At 34.5% G+C, this 18,991-nt stretch overlaps 1 long non-coding RNA gene across 1 annotated transcript; it reads left to right on the top strand.

Annotated features, from left to right (window-relative positions):
• Positions 1-342: 342 nt before the first annotated feature.
• Positions 343-18,281, top strand: LOC118705929. Its single transcript, XR_004983860.2, has 3 exons — positions 343-519; positions 564-568; positions 18,270-18,281. It is a non-coding gene; the product is annotated as an uncharacterized LOC118705929 (long non-coding RNA).
• The last annotated feature ends 710 nt before the right edge of the window (positions 18,282-18,991 follow it).

An 18,991-nucleotide genomic window follows, 5' to 3' on the forward strand; every position in this document is an offset into this window, starting at 1 on the left:
AGGTGTGGTAAAGAAGGAAAGTGAATTTATTCTGTGCAAAACAGCTCAATTGTAATGCAACTGAATATAAAAACAGCATGGCTGTGAGGTAGCCCTGGGGCTGGGTGGGCCCTGGGGCCAAGTCCCTCTCTGGCTAGATAGCTCTGCTTTGACCAGACAGCTTCAGTGTTTCATCTCAGCCAGGAAAAAGCAGGTTTTAGCCTTTGGTGAAAAGGGAAAATATACTCCTCAAGCCAGAAAGGACCTGACATATAAACACAAGCTCCTGCCCCTTGTCCCTGACTGGTCCATTCTCATGCAAATGAGCACTCCAAATCCTCACAATTTGATTGGTTTCAAAAAGCACCTGTCTGATTGGTCAGAATGGAGCTGCTCTGATTGGTTGGTGAAGATGTGGGTAGCGATATAGTTGCATAACTCTGATTGGATGGTGAAAACCTCAGTCCTATTGGTTGAAATAGGATTCCAGAAACTCCTTTATAAGGGCTGGCTGAGATAGCAGAAACACAGTGCATGCAGGTGTTCAGTGCAGGCTTCTTCCTGAAAAGTAGTTTGCTTGAGAGGCCCTGTGTAGAAATGCCTACTAGGCTGTTTTTTATTGTGTATGTTTTGTTTTGTTTGTTTTTAATTGGAACTCAGCTACCTGGAGCCCTTTTAAGTGGGCATTTTCTTTCTCGGGGTTCACATGCATAGGAAAATAAAGTTCTTATTTTGGTCAAGATTGTATGTTTTGTACATCCAAATATTTTATCCGATCATAATATTGTTACCAAACTCAAGGGGTTTGACACTTGGGGTCCTCTATTTGAAAAAATAAGACATGGTTGCCGCATGGTAGTTTTACTTGCTTGTAGCAAGTAGAGGAGTCAGATTCATATCCAAAGCCCCGTCTCCTGAAAGGAAGACTTATCCAGTGCTTATATACAGTATGTGGTCAGTTACATGTTGATTTCTTCTTTGCAGTTAACTACATTTATTCATTGAAAGACTGTCAAGCTCATCCTATTTATAGCTGGTCTGCAAAATATTGTGCTGTATGTGAATATTTAGCAGGAATAATATTTAGTAAGTAGTGCCCAAACCTTGAGACCCTTATCCTAACAGTATTAGACCCAAAAAGGAATAGCAGTACCTAATTAATTAATTAACAACTTGAGAGCAAAAACTAAAAATCTAATAAACAGAGATATATTTTCAAGGCACTACCAAAATGTGCATGAGAAAGAGAGACCTGGCCACTGAAGACGCTTTTTGATTATGTTTGCTATTTAATCACATCCTCGAAAGTTTAGAGGAATCTTGAAGTCCTCACCAACAGTGGTTTCCTGCATGTCCACATAAGTTTACTCTCTTGAGAATTTGTGTGTGTGTGTGTGTGTGTGTGTGTGTGTGTGTGTTCATCTTTAAACAATTGTTCTAGAAACCACAATACTAGAGATGGAGATGTTTATATTTAGGGTTGATTTGTGTTCAATCAGGAGTAATCTCGGATATAAATCCTGGGACTTCATGCTGCTTTCTATGCTCTGAATTCATCCAATGATGGGGACTGCTAGAAAATCAGTGAAGAGGCCTTTCTAGAAATCTCAATCTCTCTCTCTCTCTCTCTCTCTCTCTCTCTCTCTCTCTCTCTCTCTATATATATATATATATATATATATATATATATATATTTGTTGATTTTTTTACAGAGAGGAAGGGAGAGAGATAGAGAGCTAGAAACATGGATGAGAGAGAAATACTGACCAGCTGCCTCTTACCCCCTACCGGAGATGGGCGTGCAACCAACGTACATGCCCCTGACTGGAATCGAACCTGGGACCTTTCAGTCCGCAGACTGAGGCTCTACCACTGAGCCAAACTGGTTTCGGTGCCTTTTCTAGAAATCTTGACAGCCCTTTTATCATTCAAGAGGATATTGACTAAGATAGTACATTTATTGATACACAGGAGGAAAGCATTTCTGGAGTCTTTGTCATGCTGCAGAGTAAGCAACAGCAAAGCAAACAAATCAGAAACTTCATTCTCAAGAAATACTAGACATCTTGCCAGAAGGCTCAAGACTGCCAGAAAATTAGTTTATTTGTATCAGTCATTCCCTTTGTATATTCTTCATGTCAAATTTGGTGGTTTTCAAAACATTTTTGTTTTTAAAGCAGCAGCTAGATTACATTAAAAATCCAGCCCACATGTGTGCCTCAGGGGATGAGCATTGACCCAGGAACCAAGAGGTCACAATTTGACTCTAGGTCAGGGCTCATGGCTGGGTTTTGGCTTCACCCCCAGTAGGGGACCTGCAGCCAGTCCATGATGTTTCTCTCAGTGTTTCTGTCCATCCATGGCTGAGTCCATTGCATGGCGTTCCCTCATCTAATTCAGTGCCTCCTGGAACACCTGGAATGTAACTTGACAACTACTGGCCTTTACTACTTTGTTTGCTATTTTTTCTTTGCTTTGCAAAGGTAGTTTTTCTCAAGCCATATATAGAAATGGCAATCTATGGAAGTTTTCTCTTTCAGAGTAAAATTCTACACAAGTGTGTTATATAAAGTTATGACAAATTTTAAATAAGACCTATTCAACATCCTTTCCCATAACAAATAAGAATGTGGCCATTTTGCTCACTACAGGTCACTTCATGGTCTATTTTCTCTTTCAGTTGTTTTTGGAAATAAAATTCACCTAATCTCAAAGCATTCCATTTTACAATTGTTCATATACTATCATCTTCATGCACAACATTCAACAAATATCCTTATAGGAGGAGGTGGGAGCTTCCGGGTGGGGGAAATAGTTCTTGCTAACAGGAAAACATCCAGATGATTCAATTGGAAAGATTTCTAGAGGAAGCAGTGAAACCAGGAATAGAAAAGCAACCTCCAACTGTGAACAGTCATGGGAAATTGAAAGATAGGAGAACATGCATAATTTAATCTGGCTGACAAATTAGCATTCATTCCAGTCTATGAATACCCTACTTTGGCCTGCCCACAATTAAAGTGCCAGCTTAGCTTTGAATTCAAGGGACATTATAAAGATCAGAAGAAGAAAAAAAATAACAGTTTCTAAAGTCTTTTATTTAGGGCACTGAAAACATCTTGAATTAAATGGAAAAAACAGCTCATTTACTTTCAACTACTTTTGCCACTTTTTCCATAGACCAAAAGAACTTCAACACAGAGATTGCTCAGGATGTTTTAGGGGGGCTCCAAAAATTCTTGGTGCCTGCTGCTGCTGCTAATTATTTGGTCTAGATTTTTAAAACATTCATTAAGACTACAATTGTAACTTAACCTAATCAGTATTAAATGTCACTACTGAACTTGGTTATTTAAAAACAACAACACACACAAACCTTGGATTTGGAAAAATCTTGCCTGAAATATAATAAGTTGGTAGCTCTTAATATAAGCAAATTTTTTAAAAATTAGATGACTGATCCAGTGTAGGCTTAAAAATGCAAAGGAGGGCACATCTGGAGATGAGGTTGTATGTGAATTTGCTCCCTGATCTCAAGCTGCTTCCTCAAGTATGTAAGGATTTCATTTATTGTAAGATTATTTGGACTTCTTCCCAGGCTTTGTTTTCTCAACCTGGGAGGTCAGTCCTGGAGGGGATGAACAATAGTGGTCAGGAATTCATTTTTTAAAATAGGAAACTTCTGAAGTTATACTTTTATCCCAAATGTGTGTATGTGTGTATAACGTAAACACACATTTCTAGAATATATTTTCCCAAAAAAATCCACACCATAGGATCCCATGAGGATAGACTAGGGGGAAAGTAAGAATGCTTTACATAAAGGAAAAAAGTAAGATTCATTTATTGATTGAAAGTTAGTTCTCAATATACAGTGTCCCAAAATATATATACACATACTTTGAATAATTAAAAAGCAATATTTTATTAAAATATTATATTTCATTTTCAGAAGTGAGTTATTGGCTGTTAAAAGTGTATGTGTATTTTGGGGGAACACCCTCCATATTAAAAACACATTTTATATATATTCATCTACATAGTCAAATATATATGTATATATATTTACATTGACTGCAGGCCATCTGTGCACCTTTCCAAACTCAGTTCTGTGTGAAGGTCTCTGAAAGTACATTGGTTCAACATTCAGCCTGTGGCACATTACAGTGTAGCAAGTAATTAGAAAAAATATATTTGGCTGTGATTATGAGGGGTCAGCATGCTTGCTGGAGGGTCACCAAGTAGAATTAATTCTGAATGAAAAACAGTCTTTATGGTACTCAAAACAACCAGATGAAAGGGAAAATCAAGCCCAAAAGCAGTTCCATCACCAAAGTAATCTGACAATGTTTTACAGTCATAAAGCTATCTATGTAAACAAGCACTGCTCAAGCAGACAAACATTTCATGATCATCTAGAAGATTGTTCAGTGCATTGGAGGAAAAATGCACACATTTTATTGTAAGCATCAAATGAAATACTGCCATTTGCAACAGTATGGATGGACCTTGAAATATTATGCTGAGTGAAATAAGTTAGTCAGAAAATGCTAAGAATCATATGACTTCACTAATATGTAGGATATAAAACTGAAACTCATAGACACAGACAACACTATGGTCATTACCAGAGGGAAGTGGGTGAGAGAGTAGTAAAAGGAATGGGAGCCAAATATATGGTGATAGAAGATGATTTGATTTAAGAATATGGGCAGACAATGCCATATACAGATCCTCTAATATAGAAACATATACATGAAACCTATATAATTTTATTAACCAATGTTACCCCAATAAATTTCATGAAAAAAAGAAATGCTAATACTCCCCATGTATTTCCTAGGAATAGTTTCTATAATAAATGTAAATAATGTTCCATCAATTGTAAACTGAACATTGTATAAGCAAAAGGCATAACAAATTAGATAAATTTGAGAAAAGTTTACTTGTTATAAATACTTTGTGTTATAGTGTTTAAAAGTTACTAACTTGGATTTTTACCCTCCAAAAACACTATTTCCTGTTCCATATCTTAGATTTCCTTACAATGTGTCATGCCATTATATTTCTTTATTTTGTTTTAATTTGTGAATTTGCTTGATTTATAGTTGGAACACAAAACCTTAGCTGGTGTGGGCAATATATGGCACCAAAACAGAGTTCAGCCATTCATATCACATTTTCTTTTGGGTACTGCTTATGCATTCTAGGACCATTGGAATCTTATCTCTGAAATCCAGTTTGGGCTGACTGAGTATGAAAGCTGCTCTCAAATAATATCTAAAGCAGCATGGGCCATAAATATTTTATTTTGATATATGATTGTATTTTTTCAGTCAACTATTACTTATTGGACATACATCATATTATGTTTGAGTCATTATAATGTGGAAAGTCCTCCAGGACCATTGGAAAACCAAGGCATCAGTCCTCATTTATTTTCCCAAGACCCTGACTTGCAAAACATAAATTTGAAAATATTATAATTTCATTTCTTTCAAAATACAGGGTGGGGCAAAAGTAAGTTTATAGTTGTGAGTATGTGAAATGAAAGTTTATTCTTGTATTATTATTTATGAACTATTGTATTGTTTTTATATAAACAACTACAAACCTACTTTTGCCCTACTCTATATATGATAGCTCAGATCTTTCACTTGAAGTATTTTTGCCAATGTCTAGATTTGGGGTTTAATTTTGTAATTATCAATCGAAGTGCTAGCTTATTTAAAATTTTATAACATATAGAAATGTGATATTTGCAATAGCAAATTATATTGTTATTAGCGATATTTTCATACTGCTAATGTTATACAAAAACTGTTGATCTGGTTCCAGATTTTACCTGCAATATAAGTAAAAGGGAAAATATTTAATATGAATGGGGAATTATAGTAATTTATATTAATAATTAATATCTCAGATTATTGGTACTTCCACAGTCAAAATATTACTTTTTCCCCTACTCAAAACCTTTTGCCTGTTAGTTCCAAACAATTTTAGAAATATTAGATTGTTAATTTGATCACATAAGGTTATATTAGGTCTTCATTTGATAGATGAATTGCCTCATAATTTGGAATTATGGTTGAGGATAAAAATGAAAAAACTCCAAAATCTTAAAAATGTTCTAAAATTGTCTTATTTATGTTTTAAATTCATGTTTTTATTCTATGACCAGTATTGAATAGACACTTCAAAACATGTCAAGATTATTTGTATAATTATAAAAATATGTATATAACCTGTTTCCCTGAAAATAAGACAGTGTCTTATATTAATTTTTGCTCCCAAAGATGCGCTAGACCTTATTTTTAGGGGATGTCTTATTTTTCCATGCGCTAGGTCTTATTTTTGGAGGATGTCTTATTTTCGGGAAATACGGTATTATGTGTATATTTAATGTACTTACAGTATTTTGATAATGGAACAAATAGCACCAAATTTTAAACAATTATTTGGTAAAAAGTACTTTTTTTTTGCAATTGAATTTAGACAATTCTATTATACCAATACTTATTCAATTCTACTTTTTAATTTAATCCTAAAATTTATTGAACAATAAATTTGTCACTACTAATTGCCTCACCTCATTTCCTAAATTAATGTCACAACAATCCTCTTGTAAAGGCATCATTTTCCTGCCCATTTTACCTACAATGAAGTGTAGATTTTAAATCTCAAGCATCTTATGAGACATTAGTTAAGAAATAAAGCTTAGATTTTTGCATTATAGTTTTATATGAGAGTCTCATTTTCTGAGCTGTGTGAATTTATTCTTCACTTTTCTTCTTTTCTTGTCATCAAAAATGAGGTAATGAAGATCTCTAACTTACACAATAGGAGGATGTGAACTTACACTGTAGGAGAGGGTTAAGTAAGTTAATAGTAGGTCTATGAAAGTGTCTTTCACATGATAGATGCCCAATAAAATCATTTTACTATACCTTGCCCAAGATGGCATAAAAAAATGAATGTCAGATAATGACTCAAATCCAGATTTCTTGACTTCAAAACTGAATACTATTTTCTACATAGTTGACTCATTCTCCATTTACTTAAAATCTCTACACACATATTAGTGATGTCATTATTGTCATTATTACATTTGCTGGTTTGCAGACTGAATGAATAATGGTACCCTTTTCTGAGACAGAAAACACTGAATAAGACCAAGTTTGGAAGAGGAGGTAGGAAATAATGAACTCTGAATAAATTCTACATGTGTATTATAGTTCTACTTCTAATATTTAGTAATCTTTCATCTCTAAAATTTTAGCTAAATAACAAAATACAGAAATACCAAAGACTATTTTGACAGGCCCATTGACAATAGTTACAGCAAAATTCCTAATTAAAATTACCAAATGGTTTTATCATGCAAAGCAAAAGGATCTTTGACCATGACTAAATTGGAAAAGACTAAATTTTATTTTTGCTAAATGTCAGTGTAATGATTGGTCAATGTTCTAATCTATTTTGACAGTGGGCAGAGTGTTATCTTTTTAAAATATATGTAGAAACATAATACTAATGGTGCATATATCCATGACACTTGAAAACTATTTCCCTTCAAAGATACACAAAATGCTAACATACATTTTTTTCTCTTAAGAACAGAACTTAAGAGAAAGCAAGTACCATTATTAACAACATTCAAAATATATTTACTTTTTAATTCAAGCAAAAATAACTGACTTGAAAAGGAATTATTAGAGCTCAAAAGAGAAATAGAAAGCCAGTTTTTTCCAGGTTCCCAGCCAGCCTTAAGGTTGTTTCTTTTCCCCCCCCTTATTTATTTAATTATTTATTTATTTTCCCCAAAAATCATACTTCCTTTTGTTGGAACTGCCATTTGTGATGATGACATCTGCCTTCACATATATTTTTTTTCTTTTTTCTAATTTTTCTTCTATTAAATGTTACTGAAGGACATATTCTATTATGGAAGAAGAGGTAATTAACACCTTGTTCTTGATTTATTATATCATTATTCCGCTACAGAAGATGAGGAATATTTATTTCAGGCAATAAAAAATATCTACTTATTAAGCATATATTGTGAGAGTTCAATCCAGTCTTCATGTTTCTAATACATAGTCTTTCAATGCTTAACAAAAATATATATCATGTGTTTCTCTCACTAAACCCAGGTATAAATCATCTGTACATCACTGTTTTAAAGGTCAAGTGGTCTTTTACATGACTACTTCAGATCCCTGAAAATAACAGAAAGCTGTTTGTCAATATTTTGTAGTGTATTTATTTCATACAAGAGGTCCCAAGACAGACAGTGCTTGGGCTATTTCCTATTTTCCTGTTGTGCCATTTCTACAATGGTTCCTTCAGGCATCATCTGTTCATTCTATGTAGAAGGGGGGGGGGGGGGGAAGGAAAAAAAGGTATTGGGAGAAAGTGGGCAGAACTTGACAACTCATAGCTACAATGGAGGCTGGGAATGTAGTGATTTGCTTTTATTGGAGAGGCAGACAAAGGATAAGGGGAGTGGAAGAGGTCTTAAGTGAGCAAACACACAGTTTCTATTCCACAATCTCTCCTCTACCTCTTCTCAATTCTCTCCTCTGGCCAAATTAAGCAAACGGCCACTGATTCAGAGAAGAAATTGGGGAGATGCTTTGGGGAGCTTTCTTAAATTAGTTCTTCTTAAGTAATGCCCATACAAACTCTCTGTTTCCCTGAGTCATAAATTGATTTTTTTCCTCCCACAAAATAGGCATCCACAGATGTTGAAATAATTAAGAAAAGTGTTATAAGTTAGTAGTGTATTAAAAAGCCAATAAAAGCTCTTATAGTGGAATCATCAGGATTTCCTTGATATGTGATATATTCTCACTCCTGCAGTTGCATTTTGCACACTCTCAGCTTATCTGTTGTGTGTGTGTTTAATAATACGGAGACCTGTAAGGAGAAAGGCCACACAGGCATACTCGTGAGGAGTTTTTATTCACATTTTTACAATAGCTTACGGTTCATTTCTAGTCAGGATTGCCCTGCCTGTAGGAAAAAGCCTGAGGTCAGAATCATTTATGCTTAAAATAATATAGGACAAAGTCTGCAGTATTTGCCATGTAACCTTGAGCAAGATATTACGTTTTTCTAATCTGTACTTGTATCATATATAAACATGGCCTTTATAAATATACTAGAAGGAGGCAATGAATGTCAAGTGAAACATTTGTCACTGTACATGTAAGGAATAATGCATTGGCAATGCATTATTTTGTTTTCAGAGAAAACAGTTAAAATTATGAATCTATGAGCATGGAAACCTATTCTCCAATGAGATTTCTCACTGTGGAGCCTGAATATGCTAAAAAGGACAATAACAATAATTATTATTAGTATTACAATAGTTAACACAATTTATGTGGTTTCCTATATGCATGATACTTTGCTAAGAATATTATATCCTTTGTTCCTGCTAAGAAACTCACTTTTCAGATGGGAAACTAAATTTTGTGGGATCAAGTAATCAGTCCAACCGCAATCATTCTACTAAGTAGTGGTCCTTGATTTGCACTCATAGTTCTTCTAGATTATGTTCAAATTATTTCCTAGTACCTAGAGTATTAAGTATTCAATTAAAAATCTGAAATTTCTCCATCCCATTTTTGGTATTCATGTATTTTTGCATCTTCTTAACAGTAATATAAGCACCCTGACAGTACACGTGTGAATCTAGTCATTCCTGTATCTCTAAAGTCTACAAGACTTTTCTTAGTGAATAAATTAATGAATGGCTGAATGAACATCATCTTATTACAATCAGCACACCTAGTTATAGGAGGGCTTTCTTCTGGTGTTATGGGGAATTATGATACAATTTTTCCCCAATCCATCACTTGGTAGCAAACAGTATTTACATACTAAACCATAGGAGTAGTTATCTTCATAAAAATTTTCTCAACTTTGGAAGTAATTATTTAAAAATTTTCTGAAACATTCCATATAATATTGGTGTCTGTGACCACTACAATGCTGTATTAGCTAATTTATAAATAAAATATTCAGATTTCAAAGAATTAAATTGAATATGAAAGTATTTTATAAAATAAACTCAAATATGTACAACACTTAAATACATACATAGCAAGAAAAATTAGAAGAGATTTTTTCCAAGACCAGTAAAGGCAGCAAAAACATGGAAAAAAGATTTCTCAGGCTATGAGCATCAACAAAGATGGAGGATGGTCAGACACTAAGTAATTTGGAGGGAAGAAGAACACTCAGTTTCATGTGCCCAAGGGGCTAGCTGCAAGCTTGTAATGAAAGACAAAATACTGCTTGCAGTTAGATGATGGAATTATGTGACTGCCAGGCCCAGGCTCCATTTTCCTGGATGAGGTTGGGGAGAAGATGGTAATAGCAATTTTAGTTAGATTGAATTTCAAAATGCATTTGAAACTCAATGAAGAGATTTTGACTGAAGAGTGAGAACTAGAACTGAGTCATGTGGGGCCACACCTAATGGCCAAGTGAAGGGAGAATCAAAGGAAACCTTTTCAAAGGCTGTTCAATAATCCTGACAAGTGTCAATGAAGACCTTGTTAGGAGAGACAGAGAGAGAGAGAGAGAGAGAGAGAGAGAGAGAGAGAGAGAGAGAGAGAGAGAGAGAGAGAGAGAGAGAGAGAGGCAGGCATTGATTTGTTGTTCCACTTATTTATGCATTCATTGATTGCTTGTGCCCTGTGCTCTGAGCAGAGAGATTGAATCTACAACCTTGGCATATCAGGTTGATACTTTAACCAACTAAGCTATCAGACCAAGGTGATGTTTTTTCTTTATTCAAAAGTTCTTGACATAAAATTAGGTTTAAACACGACTATGTACACAATTCTTTTCATAATAGGGAGTAAATAAAATGTCTGCCATTTGTATTATATTTTGAGGAACAATGGTAACTTCTTGAAATCAAAAGGGCAGCATATATCTGGGTCAAGCAGATATGACTCTGTGGGTTGAATGAATAACCTTCTTCCTTCCTTAAGCACATACACATTTCTCCCAGTGTGATATGAGCTCCAATGGTTACAAATGTCCGAATCAGGGCTCTCTGATCAGATGGGAGTGTTGCAACTGCTAGGTAGTTACCTCCACTAAGGCTGGCTTCCTGGGCATACAACCTGGGACTCACAACATATGTAACTGGTCCTGAACTCTTGTGTACAACTACGAGTGCACCAAGTTACAGTGTAGTGGCTGCTGTAAGTACATAGGGGTCTATTGGAGGAAAATGATCCAAGGGAAAGCTTAGCTGAAGCTAGTAAGGCAACTAGAGCAAAGCAAGAGGTATAGTTTAAAATATGTGCATATTTTTCCACTTGACAATGTGAAAGTCTCTGACCACCTGTCTCTGGAACTGCGGAATGCTGGGTATTATCATTTGGGAGGGAAAGGGGGTTATATAATAAACATAATTTACAAGACCAAGGTGTAATGGTCATGATATAGATTTGTAGCTGGGCTTGAATCAGTAAAAGGCAAATGAGTTTTTGTTATGCTTAGCCATTCTTCAGGAATTTTGTTCTCTTCCAGTCCAACCTGCTCTTTCTTTCTGTTGAAAGGAAAGTTGTGTTGCTTTCGTATCAAATGCTTTATATAATACTTATTTCTTTAGTTTCCCTATGCAGAATTAAAGATTCTTATACTGATTGATCAGGAATTCATCCATCCATTTATCCAACACATCTTCTTTGAGTGCATTACTGGTTTTCAATAATCTTTCTAGAATGAAAATTCAACTGGTTTTATTTTTAAACTAAATTTATTGGGGTGAGATTGGTTAATAAAATTATACAATATATGTTTCAGGTACACAATTCTATAATACATCAAATATATGTTGTATTGTGTATTCACAACCCCAAGTCAAACCTCCTTCTATCACCATTTAGCATCCTATACTCTCTTTTACCTCCCTCCGCCTTCCTTCCTCTCTAGCAGGGATAATGCTGATGTCTATGTCTATAAGGTATGAGGTGTTTGTTTGTTTGTTTGTTTGTTTGTTTGTTTTGGGGTGGTTTTTTTGTTTTGGGTTTTTTTTGTGTGTGTGTTTTTCTTTTTTGCTTAATCTCCCACTTCCCTCTGACAGCTGTCAGTCTATCTATGACTCTATTTATATTTTGTATGTTAGTTTATTTTGTTCATTAGGTTCCACATATGTGTGAAATGATACGGTACTTGTCCTTCTCTGACTGGCTTGTACCACTTAGCAAAATGCTCTGCAGGTAAAGTGAACCAGAATATAACTGAGAACTAAGTAAAAGTTTAAAAACAATAATTGACTTAAGATGTTTTAAAAGTGATTGTGTTATTTTACTAGTTATTAGTTGAATGTACATTTCAGAAGCTCTTGACACTTACTATTGACTGACTCCATCTAACTAGGTATGGCCATGCAAGCTCTTACAGTATTGATGGCTTTATAACTGTTACATAGCTTGTTACAATTGATGACATAGCTCATGCTGCAAAATTATGTAATAGCTTATGTGGATTAGTCATTAAACCTTACTTTCATGTGGACACTACATTCACCTTATGTCACTACATTAAAAACAGATTAACTCAAAAAATGAAAGTGAAATGAACCTATTTAATTGAAAATAAACTAGCTATTATTTGATTAAACTGTAGGCTGACTGATTAAATGCATCATAGGACATTTGCATTCCTCATATAGGCAATTACAAGCAGGTCTTCATTATTGGAAAATGAAGATAAATTAATGCTATTAGAGTGCTTTACTTTCATAAATTTGTGTATACTTTTAACACTTAAATTAGTAACAGTAAAAATGTTTGTTCTTACACAAAAATAAAATAAGCATAGTTTCAAATGTTAATTTGTATCTTCATGCTAATTCCCCAAAATTGTGTTTCCTAAAGAACGCTTTGAGATTGTTTTATTGAAAGTGTTTAAGACCTAAGCACAAGCAAAATATGTGCCAGCCATTGACAACTGGGAGGCTGTGAACTACAGCTTGGCTGGAAGCAAGAGAACGACCCTCAACACAGCTAATGTCACTGCAGTACTTGATACAAAAATGGCCTTGGCCAGATGCCCCATTTTCACAGTCCCAGTTTCTATGGGACTATGAAGTAGAAATATTCATATCAACTGCAAACTTTCTGTATCATCATAGATGCTATGTAGAGAACTAATTTTAGCAACAAACCCTGATATTAGTGATAGAAAATAAAGTACATATACATGTATTCTAATGGTGAGAATGAAACAAAATGACTAGTGCCTAGTAAACCATAATATACAATACATATGCTGTTAGCATCATCATATTATTGTACTTTAGTTAGATTTTATTACTATATTTATTACTATGTTATTACCAATATATTCATAACATTAGACACAGGAGTCCCTTGCTAGTGCAGACAGATACCACCAATGGGGCCTCTCTTTTTAAAAGGTGGTCTTTCTGTAGGAAATGAGATTCAAATTCATCAATCTAGGTCACAGTTTAGGTACAGACAGGAGCTGAATTAATATTAGGCTGTTTTGAACACTGTAGGTTTACATTCATCTCAGAAATGTTTATTGAATTGTAGGTTTGTACTTAATCTTCTACCCAATAGTTCTTTCTAAATAATCATGAGTAGAAAAATAAGTTGAACAATTTCTTTGATCTCCCAGCCCCAAGACCATTATTTGTTTCCATGTGGTCTAGATGATTAAACGGTCTGGATGCTCAGAGTAAATTAATTTTCATCTATATCTACCTCTAGATAGTTTGGAAAATAATGATATTCAAAGAGATTGGGTATTAAAGTAGTAATTGAAGTCAGGCTCACTTTAAGATCTGTACAATAATAGATTTTCTGCATGTTTAATGGGGTAATTCAGAAAGGATTTGATCAGACATTCCAATCATTCTTCCTTTTCTATTATACTTTTCCTAGTTCCAATGAAAGTGGATTTCAGTAAAATAGATATCATTAGGTAATGTATCTGCTCAAATATATGCCCTCCGCCCACACTTTTTAATCATTGCAATACTTTAAATAAGTAAAAATCAATAACTTCCTCAGTGTATATTGCTCAAATCCACATCAAATTTCAGAAAATAGTTTATTATTTCTTTAAAATGAAGACCTGTCCATTATCTGTTGTATTTCAGTGTTATGTGCAACATTTGGTGAAGTCAAAAATTATGATACTTTGGTTTTATCACTATATGTAAAAAATGAGAGTAGAATATATTTCAGATAACTTGAAATAATATTCAGAAAACACACTTTCAACCTTTCCCATTAGTACTTCTGATATTGATGATGGGAAATAAAGCATGCAGAATTTATAGTATGAATCATCTCTGTAAGAAAGTATTACGATGTCTCATTTTAAAAATTATTTATTGTAATCCTACCAAAAATATACTTTAAAAATAAAAGCAGTATGAACACTATGTCAAGAAATCTGAATGAAGTGTAGATAAATATAGGCCATGCAAGTAAAGCTCTAGGTAATAGAAAATATACAAAGCATATATACAAGCAAATATTGGGTATCAATATATCCACAGTTTAATTCATTTATTTCAATACAAATATTTGGATTGATTTAGATGAACCATTCTAAATTAAGTAGATTTTTACAGTTCATATTTAGATATTTTGCACCACAATGTTAAGAGCTTTGGTGGCAATCTACTAGCTCAAGTTTATAATTATGCTAATTTTGAAACTGCAGAACTTCTTCCATTTCTAGAAGTTTTTGAGTAGATGTATAAGACTGAGAATGTGGCTACTTCTACTTTCTTCTGTATCCCATTACTCCTTTGCTCACCCCACAATCATACCCACATCCCATTTTGCCCCCACCCACACCCCTAACACCATATAATAATTCTTCTGGACAAACTTTGAAGGAGGATTAGAGGGGTTATTTATTAAAGTCCCTCAAAGATTCAATCAGGTCACGCTGTAACTCAGCCTCAAGGCCCCACAATCTTGGTGGGAAAGATGTATTCCATGTCAGTGAGCCTCATATCTAGTGAATAGTAACATTCAGAAAAAGTATGGCAACGTTAGTTCAAAGAGTTGCAGGTGTTTGAGTTGACGAATTAGTGGAGCCACATGTTTCATCTGGAAAGCTCCTCCTGCAGAGTTTCATGTTTACTAATTTGGGTTCACCTGCCACATAACATAAGCAAATATAAAAATCTTAATATAATTTAATAAGACTTTGGGTATTTGCCACCTAAGGATGAAAAAACAAAACATATACTTATTTAGCTACTCCCAAAAATCTATACATGTTCAGTACAGATGCATCATCATAGGTCACACACATGCCACCCTGACCTCAGATATGGCATCCATTAAATAAAAGTAACATTAGTTGGCTGAATCTACTTCATCTGTTATTCACTAGTCAAATGAAGCAGAACACATTTGCTGTTAGAACACTGAATTAAGGGACATGGTGGTGTCTGATGCTTTCTGACTTCATGTCATCAAGTCATTCATCTATAAGAAATATGAACAAGCTTGGAAATCAAGATTTATCAGCAACCTCTGTAGATTTCAATGTGATTCATTATTGAAATTTCCTGTGACTGTATCTTACAAGAGTTGCTCTAGGCCATTTACCTAATGTTTTGTATTCACTTGATTATTATTTCTCTCCTGAGGGATTCTTGCTGTCACACAAGTCAATCATAGTTTGCACTCTCTAAGTATATATACTTCTCTTTGGTGGTACCTTTTCCTCCAGTCATCTGCTTTCCTTTAAAATGGAGTTTATCTGTATTTTTGTCTAACTTCCTTGGTAAAAGGCCTACCAAGTTTCCTATGTCTATGTTCAAGTACTGAGTAAATGTGTGCTGGATGTATGTCTTAGAGCTCAAATTAAATTAATTTTCACAAAGACCAGGTCTTTAAAATATTTGAGGTAGTTAAAGAAATTAAGCAACATTATTTGATAGCCATTTCTCAGCATCTTGGTTTTCTGATGATAAGATAAAATCTACCTGTTTGGGTTATTGCCCTTGCAAAAACATAAAACCATCTGATATTCATTGTAACAGCGCATGAATCATGGCAACATACATAAATCAAGGTAGTGTTTTCAATTTCAGGCTCAAGGAGCCAAGAGAGATAAGCTGATTTTAAAAGATCCAACTAAATAAAGGAAACAGATGTCAGAGACTTTGCATTTCAGAGTTGTACCTTCACAAGAATGTTAATTTCTCCTATTGGTCATAAAACCCTTAAAAAAGCAAAACGCTACATGCCATACCTTGTCATATTAAGTGCTCCTATCATCTGAAATATAAGCCCAGAGAAGCAGAGCTAAAATGATATATATATATATATATATATATATATATATATATATATATATGCTGAATGACTGATCAGAAACATTACATTTTGGGTTTTGTTTGACAAGATGTCCCAGAATGCAGACCTACTTAATGTGGATTTCTTTTGAGAAGTATTTAATCAGATGCTTCAGAAAATAAAGTATAAACACACAACTTTTAAATTAGCTACATAGGTTATATAAAAGGTGAGCTGGTATTCAACTTGAGATAGCAATAATAGTACAGTTGGCCTTCCAAATCCACAGGTTCTGAATCTGTGGAAAACAGTAAAAACAAGAACAACAAAAACAGCAACAATGGTTTCATTGTTGTTGATATGTGCTAAGTATTTAGAACTATGATGATTCCATCTGTACTGTACATGTACAGAATTTTTCTTGTAATTGTTCCCTAAATAATATAGTATAACAACTATTTATATAGCATTTATATTGTATTAGGTTTTATAAGTAAGCTTGAGATGATTTAATGTATACAGAAGGATGCACAACCAAATATGATGACATTTTATATAAGGGACTTGAGCATCCATGGGTAGATTTTGTTGTCCTTGAACCAATCCTCTGTGGATACCAGGCATGACTATATGTGTAAATCAGATGTGGGTTATAATCTTTACTCTTCCTCTATATTAACCAGGGCTCCCAGGCAAATCATACCACACTTCTCTCATTTCTTTAGCTCTTAAATTAGGATAATAATACCTCTGCTAGCTAGTTAGAATAGATATTGTGAGAATCAAACAAGGTAAGTACTTAATAGTGTTTTGAAAAAGTAAAATATATATAACAAATATTTTTACATGAAATCCATTTTGTGCTTAACAATTGTATAGGCTAGATCAGTGGCTGGCAACTGTGGTTCGCGAGCCACATGCGGCTTTTTGCCCCCCTGAGTGTTCTAATGCCATTTCTTCAAAATAGACTCGCCCAGGCCCAAAACTGACTTCTGCGCATGGGCCATGAAGTTTCAATCGCACTGTACCTGTGCACCCGCAAATGGTATTTTATGGAAGAGTCACACTCATGGGGCCAAAGAGCCACATGTGGCTCTCGAGCTGCGGTTTGCTGACCATTGGGCTAGATCAACGATTTTCAACCTCTTTCATCTCATGGCACACATTAACTAATTACTAAAATTTTGCATCAAACCATAAATATATTATGCTTTTTGCCAATCTGACAAAAGGGTAGGTATACCTTTGATTCATTCATACTGGATTGTTATCGTTGTGTTGTATGTTGTCATTTTTTATTTTTTTTTGACTAAGGTAAAAAAGAGGACAGTGCCCCTGACTAAATAGTCAGGTATTGCATGTTTAAAAAATTCTTGTGGCACACCAGTGTGCCTCTTGTGCATGGCGCACAAGTTGAAAATCACTGGGCTAGATCAATAATTTAATTTATTCTTTACTTTTTCATTTAAGAAAAATGTATTTATTCCTTCTGCATTGCAAGCACAATACATAATTTAAAATAATTTTAGAGATTCTTACAACTTAATGTGGGAGACGGCATGCATACAAGTAATTGAGCTACAGTTCAATAATACTGTATGTAACTCCCCACACTTCTATGAGTATGGATGCAGGAGCATTCATTTGTGCTTTCATGAAAGAAGAGGTTCTTAAGCTAGTTTGGAAAGATGAGTAAGGGTCTGCCACAGAAAAATCAGAGATCACTTCAGATATAGAAACAATATGAGCTCAGAGAGTGAAGAACATTTGGAGAACTTTTAAGAATTTCAGCAGCTGAAATAGACTGAATACTGAAAGTGTAGTTGCTTTGGGGAGGAGGATGACTACTAGATGTGTTGAATGTTGGGTGCCCATTGACCAGTCTATGTGATCTGGAGCTCAGGGTGAAATCTGAGTGAAACAGAGGATCCCAGGTCCTCAGTATTGCTGCAGTGATCCACACAGTGTGCAGTGGCATCTTTAGGGTATTTATCACACAGAGCAGAAAGGTTCTTTCTTTAAAATTCAAAGGAAGTTGGAAAGATAATACCGAGAGATCCTGTGCACCATTATCCAGTTTATCCCACTGGTTCTATTTCATGTAACCATGGTGTAATATCAAAACCATGTGATTAACTTTGGACCAACAAATGAATATAGTTTAATAATGTCAGTTTATTACAAGTGTACATTAGTGTAATTCCTTCAGAATCAATACACAGCTCTATTCCATCTCCATAAAGATATCTTTTGTTTCTACTTTATAGTCACACTATCCTCTCTTTTATCAATAGGTTAATCAAACAATGAGCATTTATTTCTCATGGAATGGAGGTAAGCTGAGCATAAACTCTGCAAGGTTGTCAGTTCAATGTGTATGTTGAGATTTCTTTCCAAGATATAAAATTAATGGCACATGGTGAGGAGAGGATACGACATGTATAATCCATTATATGCCTCTTAAGTGAGAATCCAAATCCAAAAGTTAGAAGGGGAGGATATTTAAAGCCAAAAATTCAAGTTAGCCTTATAAGAAAGAAAGAAAATCAACTCTCTCCACTCCCTCACACACACACGCACATGCACATGCACACACACACGAATATATATACACAGTCTTACTCATGCATTCATTCAAACCAGTTTTGAATAGCTTCTCATTTCAACAATTCTCAGAAGAGGCAGAG

This window comes from Pipistrellus kuhlii, unplaced genomic scaffold, assembly GCF_014108245.1.
Source record: "Pipistrellus kuhlii isolate mPipKuh1 unplaced genomic scaffold, mPipKuh1.p scaffold_m20_p_5, whole genome shotgun sequence".
Classification (NCBI taxonomy): Eukaryota; Metazoa; Chordata; class Mammalia; order Chiroptera; family Vespertilionidae; genus Pipistrellus; species Pipistrellus kuhlii.